Here is a 6317-nt window from a genome sequence, read left to right as displayed (position 1 = left end):
GGGGGGGAAGAGTAGCATAAGCTTTAGGCAAAAGTTGAGTACTGTTAACTTCCATAATTTATAACTATGTATCAGCTGTGTTGTCTATGGAACACATTTGTCTTTACAGTTCATCAGGTAACTAAATTATTAAAATATGTAGCTGAAATTGAAGTTTCCACAGAATCTTACATTAGAAATTGCTAAGTGTGTCTTTGGGGATTTTTGAAATATCAGCAGTGACATAACTAGTAAATCATTTTGATATTGTTGAGGATAAAGGTAGTGTATAAATATGAGATTACCTCTTGACCGGGTGACATGAGATATGCAGACATATCTGGCAGACAGGATGTGAGCTGCTGACTTGATATGATATAAAACTTGATCCTGGGAAATGCCTTGGCTGCAGGAATGAGGAAGTTACTGCTACTATTTTTAAATGTTGGGGGGAGCCAGACGTGTTTGCAACAGTGCATTTTGAAGATGTAAAATATCCTGTCGCTTTCTAAATGATGTGCAGACATGAACATCAGTATTTATTTTTGTAAGCAGTGGATTGAGCACTGGTACAGGATTATTCAACATCTCTGTCTACTGACTTCTCTTTTTTTGCTGCAGAATCAGCACAAGACCGAGCAGATAGTTAGGGTGATATCAGCTTCAGTTATGCAGGAATTGCCCACCTAGGAATTAGAGATCAACCAGTTGTTTTGAACTGACTAGCAAGTTGTCATCAGCTGATGTTACCATTTGTGGTCACTACCAGTACAGTTTCTGAACTGATGGGCTGGCAGTAGCAAGCCCAGAGCATTTCAGACATTTAATGCACATGATGGTCTCCTGCCTTGGATTTTCCTATGGCTGTGGGAACTTTTCTCACGTTATTCAGCAGAGACAGACCCCACACCTGCGCAGTACTGCAGCTGCTATTCAAATCCATAACTCAATGTATGAGACCACAGTGTGTTGTTGTGCCAGTCAGAGGTTATGCTACTTAGTGAGACCCCATATTCTGAGAGGATCCAGGAGCTGACACCTTTCCACTGACAGTCTAGCATTGCAAATGTCAGGATTGTTCCACGTGGTATTATCTCAAGCACTCAAGACAAAACTAACAAGGTCTGCAGACTTCTGTATTTTGTTACCAGTCTATCATATATTGCTTGGAAAATTTTGGCATAATGAAGTAACATATTACCATAGAATCATAGAACCATCAAGGTTGAATGAGGCCTTTGAGATCATCAAGTCCAACCATTAACCTGGCACTCCACTGTAACTCCTAAACCCTAAACCATATCTTCCAACGCCAGGTCCAGATGCCTCTTAAACACTTCCAGGCAACCTATTCCAGTGCCTGACCACCCTAAGAGGAAAAATAAAAATTCTAATAGTATATATTTAATAATCTGTATTTCTGATATTCTGTGTTGTCTATGTATGAGAGATCTGCCCAGGGGTTAGTGGCTGCTCCAACCCTGGCAGTGTTCAGAGCCAGACTGGATAAGGCCTTGAGCAACCCGATCTAGTGGGAGGGGTCCCTGCCCAGGGTGTTGGGACTAGGTGATCTTTAAGGCCCATTCCAGCCCCTTAATGTACATGATTCTGTGATTCATGTAATTGTTTTGCAAAAGAGAGCTTGTTAAATAGATAGTAGTATCAGCTTCTCCAAGATGGAGTGTGATTTGCTTTGCATTTATGGGGTTGGCTGCAGATTATTGTGCTTGCCAAATATCAACTTCCTGAAGTATCCTGGGCTTACAGGAGCATTTCTCTTTTCCTTATTCACTCTCAGAATATTTCTTCACAAGCTCATCGTGTGGGAGAATGTCTGATTGCTAATGGACATGTGAGCAATCCAGTCTTGCTAGCAGGGCCTGAGCAAGCTGCAAGCTAAGCTGTTCAAGGACACTGATGCGGTTGGAATGTGAGAAAGAAGGTAGCAAGATAAGCAGCTCCTGGCTGTGGGATGCAGGAGCTGAAGATGGTTAGAGGTGGAGAACAATGATTGGGGCATTTTATGATTGATATGTTAATAACCAATTATGTTGTGTGTAAGGTGGGCTAGTAATAGTAGTTAACCAATGATAAGTGGACGCTTATAATAGGTGTGTATAAAAGAATCACTTTTGTAAGTAATAAGGTGGAAGCTTGCTTTATCACTCACACTGAGTCAGCTGCCTGCTTCCCCGCGCGGCCTAAACCCCGACATCGACGGTCTCATCTCAGTGGCAGTTCCACTGCTGAAGGATATGTTGTATTACTGCTGTTAAAATCAGAGAGGGAGGCAGATCTCTGTGGATAGAAACAAAGTCCAAAGTACACTGAGGCAAACTGAGGCAAGCTGACTTCGTTTATCTTTGCCAAAGTACTTTGAAAGAAACTGCTTTCGTAAAATGTAACCCGTGTGTCTTCGTTCTTCTCATTGCTCCTTGTTCTCCTTTCGGATGAAAGATGCAGCAGCATGATTAATTCTTCTGCAGGGAATCTGTCATTCTCTTACTGATTCCTCTGCTGAAACAGGTATAGCTTTGCATTTTCCAGCTCTGCTCTGTCCCTCACACACAGGCTTTGTCTTGCCAGACAAACTGGGAGTGTAAGTACTCTCATGGGAGTAATAATGACTCAGGCTAGAGTGTAGTCACAGTCTTGGTAACCTCTGGGCTGAGCACACCTTGCTGAGAACAAAGTTAGATGACATTGTGCTAAAAATACGTCAGTCATACCTATGCCATGTCTTCAGGAATGGAAACAAAGTTGCTTTGTAATGAATCGTAGGTATGCTTATTTGCTAAGGTGTTTGCTTTATGAATATATTATGTTTGTTTAAGAGAAGTAGATTTCCAGATAAAACAAGCAGGTGTTGGTCCTTTCTCCACCGGTTACATGAGATCTGTTCACAACTTGGCGGAAATTATTCTTAATTATAAAACAATGAAATGTCACATGTATATTGTGAATTCTTTGAACAGGCATAGTTTTGTCTAAACCTTGTAAAAATCTTGCAGACTTCTTCTAATTATATCAGTCTTAATGTACCCCCTTCTGGCCAGCTAATGGAAGCACATGAACTGATCTTCAGGAAGAACACGTTTTCTGTATCTGTGACTCTCAAGTGGGTTTTAATCAAAAAGCCTTCTTTTCTGTAGTAGGTCTGGGATCCATTCAGTACCATTCTTTTACACATAAGAGAAGAACTCCACTTCTTTGAAGTGTGTTAAGAGAACAAAAAGTGTTTACTTCAATTTCTTTTTAGAATAGCCTTCTTTACTGAAAAAAAGGACAAACAAAGCAAGCGGTGTTTAAGTGATAAGCAGTGCTTTTTCTCAGAGTACCTAATGTTTTCTAGCTATTACTAGGAGAGTTTTATTCCTTTTAAAAGTTATTGCCTCTAACTTACTGCCACATAATTCCTACCTGATGTGAAGATCTAACAGTTTCTTCAAGACACTAATAACCTTGTCTGTGACTTGCATGAGTGATGTCTAATTTAGAGTCTAATGTTCAAGTGATAAATTGGTATTAATTGGAGACCCAGGCACACAGGCACTTAGATTTCAAAGCTATATATCTGTCTTTGCTGCAGTGTTCTATTGATGTTTTGATACGTTGTGTGTTTGTTAGTGACTGTAATTCTGTCTAAGAGTATTAGCAGACTAGCTTCTAAGTACTTGCAGGCTTAAAACTACACAGTATATTTGGAAAGAACATTTTCTGAATATGGATATCTGCTGCAGGAATAATGCTGCAGATTTACCAGTTTTGTGCACAACATGTGTTAGAGATGCTTGGTTTTGTCTTAAGACTAACCAGATCCTTTCTGGTTGCTCAGCACAGTACAGACTGTGGAACATGTAAGAAACTGCTATGAAACTGTAGTTACAGCCAAGAGCAGACAGTATAGCTGAGATCTCTACAAGGAAAAGGGGAGTTAACTGTACACAGACTGTGAATTGCTGAAATATTGTTTCAGTTATTCCATACCAGATCTGAAACCTTGGGGTTTTTTTTTCCATGAATCAGAGTTTTAACTACTCGATAAACATAACACAATAAAAGTACTGAGTATTTTTAAATTAAGTCACACAGGGAAGTTCTAAGTTGCAAACAAATTTTATTATCTTGAATATTTTTTTAATCAAGGAATAATGAAAGGGCTCTGATTGAATTTCTGTCTCTGTTTAATTAGTTTCTCCAGTTGAGTAAGGATAAACAGAGGAGAGGAAAATGTGTGAGACAAAAAAAATGCACACAAATAGCTTCATACATAGCTGGCTGCAATGAGACTTAACAGCAGCAACTACCACTGTTCTTATAGGTAGTCTGTTACCAGTTTCTAATGGTTAGTTCAGCATCAGTTATTGGGAAGATGTTCTTTTCCCTTTCCAAGCAGCAAGAGGTGGCATAAGTAGAGGAGACACAAGACAAGTAATTAAGGGCAGTGAGGTTTTGTAAGCACAAATGCCTGAAATACAGTAGTCCACCCTTCCTATAAATACATACTATTGTGTAGATAGAGAGTAATAAGAAAATGTCAAAACATCAATGAAAAAAGTCAACAAAAGCTTCTCGGGTCGTTTGAGTTAGTACATGAAGGGCTGCCCTTTTCAACAGTTTTCTTGCAGTGGGAGGGCTGCTGCAACCTACCTGTGAGGGGCTGAGTCATAATTTCCTTGTGTTTCATCTTCAGTTCTCTATCTGCATGATGTCTTATATTTAAAATGAATTATAGCAGTTCTTATAGAGACTCATGGGGATAAATTAATTGAACCTAGATGAAATTCATTGTGTTTTAAATAGATCTGGATACTCTATGATATAATTTCTTTGTAACCTTAGATGATTTAACTTCTTTTGACAATTAAACTTTTTTTGGGACTTTGTGTTGAGTTTGCAGTAGTTAACCAAGCAACAAGCATCATATTTATGTAGTTGACAACCCACTGCTGGGAACAGTCTATGTAGTACTACTGTAGTACAGATTTGGGATACAACTACACTAGGTCTAATCAGGCCAGTGATTTACATAGCCTAAATTTAGACAACCAAGTTTAAAGCAATATAGTGATAGAATATGGCACAGTGTGATTAATTGAAAAGTTATCTAAGGATGAATCCACTCAACATGATCTAAGAAGCCTGTCAGGTGGGAGGAGAAGGAATAAAAGAGGAGCCGCAGAGATCAGATCTGTGACTTAAACCTTTCATGTTACACCTTCTCCTGCTGGTTACTTAGTCTGTGATGATTTTGAAATCTCTTAGCTGTGTCATAAAGTATGAAGTTAAAAATTGTTCATCATGCTGGAGAACTAGCTTGCTGTTAAATTTTTGTATGTGGTGTGGTCAGCAGCACAAGTAGAGAACATTGACTTGTGAGCAGTCATCTCTTCCACATGTCAGATCTTGCAAAGACACTCAAAAGTCTGAGGTATGCTTAGAAATCTGCCTTGCAGCCTGTTTGGTGTTGGTGGTCAAGGGATTTTTGGCTATCTTCTTGAAAGGAGGCAAGGTGTTTGCCTCTTCTTCTGTCTCCGAAGTCTGTTCTGAAGTTCATGGGAACAAAGTGTCCTGCAGGGTTGGGAGAGAACATTTCTAGGTATTCCCTTAATGTTACCACACACTGATTGATAGCACAGGTACCCAGGAAGCATGTGGAGGTAATAACTGTTATCCTCACAGAGATTTCTTCTGTGCAAAATAAGCAGGTGGTAACCTCCTGTTGACAAGGAGTCTCCTGTGCTCCGAGTTGCATTTTCTTGCAACTGGTTTCCATGGCACTTTTCTACTGTGTGTTCATGCTTGTGTCTGCAGCAGTAACAGATTTGACCTTTCACTGTTAACAGAGCTGTGATAAACAGGAAAGCTTTCAAAAACAGGCCTAGCTTCATAGCTTGTACTAAACTTGAAACTCTTTTCAAATGCATAGATGCAACAGAGCTATTCATAGAGTCAGTTTATAGGTTTATATCCAGCTCTGTGACATGTGCCCACTTACACCATGTTCTGTGAGAGTCCTAGAAATGTGCTGGATACTATAGCATTTTCCCAGAGCCATACAGCAGGTTGGTGGCAAGGCTGGAAGTAGAAATCACTTCATAGCAATGAAGGTATGTCTGTACACCAAAAAAGGTGTACAGACACAGTTGTATTGACTTGGATGTGGAAAAGCACTGCAAGAAAATGACCAGATATGGATGTCACAGAAACTACGCGAAAAGTATAACCTTTGTCACGAAGAGATAACTGTCTGACAGCGTGGTCTGCGATTTCTCCCAGATTCTGTCTATCTGCACTTCCTGCTTTTCTTACCATCGCTTATACAGATACACTGCAGG

The sequence above is a fragment of the Acanthisitta chloris genome, unplaced genomic scaffold (genome assembly GCF_000695815.1).
Source record: "Acanthisitta chloris isolate BGI_N310 unplaced genomic scaffold, ASM69581v1 scaffold31458, whole genome shotgun sequence".
Taxonomy (NCBI): Eukaryota; Metazoa; Chordata; class Aves; order Passeriformes; family Acanthisittidae; genus Acanthisitta; species Acanthisitta chloris.
Note: the sequence above shows the minus strand (reverse complement) of the source record.